The sequence below is a fragment of the Pteropus vampyrus genome, unplaced genomic scaffold, assembly GCF_000151845.1.
Source record: "Pteropus vampyrus isolate Shadow unplaced genomic scaffold, Pvam_2.0 Scaffold587, whole genome shotgun sequence".
Classification (NCBI taxonomy): domain Eukaryota; kingdom Metazoa; phylum Chordata; class Mammalia; order Chiroptera; family Pteropodidae; genus Pteropus; species Pteropus vampyrus.
The window spans coordinates 201,575-205,118 of NW_011889368.1; the positions used below are offsets into that span (position 1 = coordinate 201,575).

The following is a 3,544-nucleotide window of genomic DNA, read 5'->3' on the forward strand; positions in this document are numbered from 1 at the left end:
TTAGATCTTCTTTAATTTTGTCCAAGAATATTTTGTAGTGTTCAGTATACAAATCTTGCACTTGCTTGGTCAAGTTAATTTTATTTATCTCATTATTTTTGATGCTATTAGATACGTTTTATTAATTATAATTATTTTCTTAATTTCATTTTAGAATTGTTCATTGCAAATGTATAGAAATTCAGTTGATTGATATTGATATTGTAGCCTGTAACCTAGCTGAACTTATTTATTAACTCTAATAGGTTTTTTGTCATTATTTTTTACAGCTTTCTCTTTATGTCTTGTCATTTGTGAATAAAAATAGTTTTGCTTCTTCCTTTACAATTCAGATGCCTTTGATTTTTCTTACCTAACTTTGCTGGCTAGAACCTCCAATTCAAGCTTGATTAGAAGTGGGAAATGTAAACATTCTGATATTGTTCCTGATTTTAGAGGGTGTATTAGTCTGCTCAGGCTATCATAACACAATACCACAAACTGGTTGGGTTAAACATTAGTTTCTCACAGTTCAGGAAGCTGTAAGTTCATAATCAAGGGTGTAGCAAATTCACTGTCTAGTGAGGGTTCTCTTCCTGACTTGTAGATGGCCGCTCCTCTCTGCTTCTACGGAGAGAGACAGAGAGAGAGATCGCTGGTTTCTCTTCCTCTTCTTGTAAAGACATCAATTCTATTATGCATGAGTCTCAATTTTCCTATTTTTTTTTTGTTGTTGTTGAGGATGCTTTTGCCACCTCTGTAAATAGTCTACTATGTTTTAAAGAGCTTTAAAAAATAAATATATCTTGTATTCTTGTATATCTACTCATGTAGTTACCATTTCTGAGAATTTTTATTCTTTGTGAAGGTCCATATTTACATAAATTATTTTTCTTTTGCCTAATGAACTTTCCTAACATATCTTATAGTGTGATCTCTGAGCAATGAATTTTCTTACCTTTTGTATGTTTAAAACATCTTTATTTTGCCTTCATTTTTGCTAAGTAAAGAACTCTAAGATGACACTTTTTCTTTTAGTACTTTAAAGATGCTGCTCAGTTGTCTCATTCTTTTCAGAGATATCTGCAGACTGGCCTGTTTTTGTTCCTTTGTATGTCACATTCATTATTTTTTCTCTGTCTCTCATTAAGAATTTTTCCTTATTATTCATTATGGGTATATTGATTGTAATACGACTCGACGTAGACTTCATTTTTCTTGATTGGAGTTTATTAGCCTTCTTAGAACTGGGGTTTAATTTAATTGAATTTGTAAACTTTACAGCCATTATTTTAAAAAATATTTTTATCACCTCCTTTTCTTCCCTCTTCTGTTGGGACTACAATGTTATGTATATTATGTTTCTTAGAGTTGTCCCTCCACTCACCAATCTTTTCTTAACTATTTTTTTTTTTTTTTGGTGTGTGTGTATGTGTTTCATTTAGAGTAGTTTCTATTAGTATATCTTTAAATTCACTAATATTTTCTTCTGCCCTGTCTAATCTGCTAATTATTCACTGTGTTTTTCATCTCAGACTTTGACATTTTCATCTTTAGAGGTTCATCTAGTGTGTGTATGTATGTGTGTGTGTATATATATGTTTATATACACATATACCCTTTATAACTCTACTTAACTTTTAGAACACAGGGAATACAATCATAATAAATGTGTTAATATCTCTGTTTGCTAATTCTAACATTTGTTTCAGTTCTGAGTCAATTTTGATCAATTGATTTTTCTCCTCTAATCCTTTCGGGTGGTTCTCCAAGCTCGCCAGTTCCTCACACATGTACTGATTCGTACTCAGTTAAATATTTGAAGAGGACTCTGTATAGCTGTCTGCACTCTGCAGTCCTCTGTCTCTGCAGCTCTTTCCTATCTGTTACTTTTCCCTGAGAACTCTAGATGCATTTGGTCTTCCCAGTCTCTCAGGTCTGTCTCCTTAACACGGGAGGCAGCCAGACTCTGTGTGTATCCTTCTCTCTGCACCACAGCCTGGAAATTCTTTTAAGGTAATAAGGTGAAGGAATTTTAGAGATTATGTCATTTGTTTCTAGTCTCTCGGGAATAACTGTATAATTCATTGCCTATGTCCTAAGGGTCTTAAAAATCACTGCTTCACATATTTTGGCTATTTTTTTGTTTGTTTTGGGTGGGGTGGTATCTAGTTTCTGTTATTCCATCTTGGTCAGAAGGAGAGTCATTATCAGGTAACTCTTTAAGTAATAGATTATATACTAGTAGGAGAAAATATCTTTTAATATACGATAAAGTAGAATAATAAAGAAACATGATTACATATGGATAGAAAAAGATAAAGATAGGAAAGAAAATACACTCCAATACAATAATAGTAGTGTTTAAGTAGCAGGTAATGTTTCCTGCTACTTGGTAATGTTTTTCAAAATTTCTCACTTTCCGTATTTTCTCTGAGAAGCATGGATACTAATTTTTTAAGTATACAATGAGCTTCTCTTTTGAATGAAGTAATTGGATTTTCCTAACAGAATGCTTTTAATTTTTCAGCTTTTATAAGAGAAACCTTTATTAGGGAAATATGTGTCTAATGTAGCAGAAGCTCCATAATAGTTCATACAGTAACCCAGAAGTAAAAGGAGTAATAGAGTAAATTACTACCTCCAGTCATAGCCATTTTGGCTTCTATAACCCTATAAACATCTCTAAATGTGCCCTTTGTTATTTGTTTTACTGTAAAAATGTGAAAGAAATCACTATTTCTTTTTTTTTTTTTTAAAGTTACCTTAAGGAAAAAAAAAAGATTGCTTATAGATATAACTTAAACAATTGTTAGCTTCAATTAAGCTCACAGACTATTTCATCTCACCTTTATACTTATTTCTCATTAGTCTAAAGGAATAAAAACACATATTTGAACAATGTGTTTTGGGTTCACGACATCATCAGTGATAAAAGGTTTATGATAAAAACAATGTATAACTTTATTATTTTATTATTATTTTTATTTAGTTATATTTTATGCCTACAGCACCTGGTATTCCTAGGTGGTCTCCCATCCAAGTACTAACCAGGCCCAACCCTCCTTAGCTTCCGAGATCACGGTGGCATGTTCAGGGTGGCATGGCTGTAGACAACAATGTATAATTTTAATCTATTTGTGTAAGTCACTCTGTTATATATTCACTCAATAAATATTTATTTAGGGCCTAACATGTGCAAGGTCCTGTACTTGGCATTAGGTATATATTATGCTGAACAAATCATATGTGAATCTTGCTCTCAAAGTGTTTCTGATCCAATCAGAAAATGCAAAAATACACATTTCAAGTTTTCTTCTTTTTTTAGTTATTCTTAAAGATATTTCCATTGCTGTTACAGGGCTTTGTGCTATATCCTCCACTTCCTGTCATATCATGGCCAGAGCTCAGATTTTTCCATATTAAGCCTTATTAGCTTATTCAGTGGTCAAAACCAGTTCTAAACTGAAAGTTTCATAAATCTGCATTAATTCAGCTTCCTGTATTCATTAAAAGTTCAGAGTTCCTGTGGTTTTTTTAATCCAATACGATTTCTGAAGCCTCT

General features: G+C 32.2%; 1 pseudogene; it reads right to left on the bottom strand.

Annotated features, from left to right (window-relative positions):
• Nucleotides 1-2,981: 2,981 nt before the first annotated feature.
• Nucleotides 2,982-3,094, bottom strand: LOC111733617 (annotated as a pseudogene).
• Between the last annotated feature and the right edge of the window lie 450 nt (nt 3,095-3,544).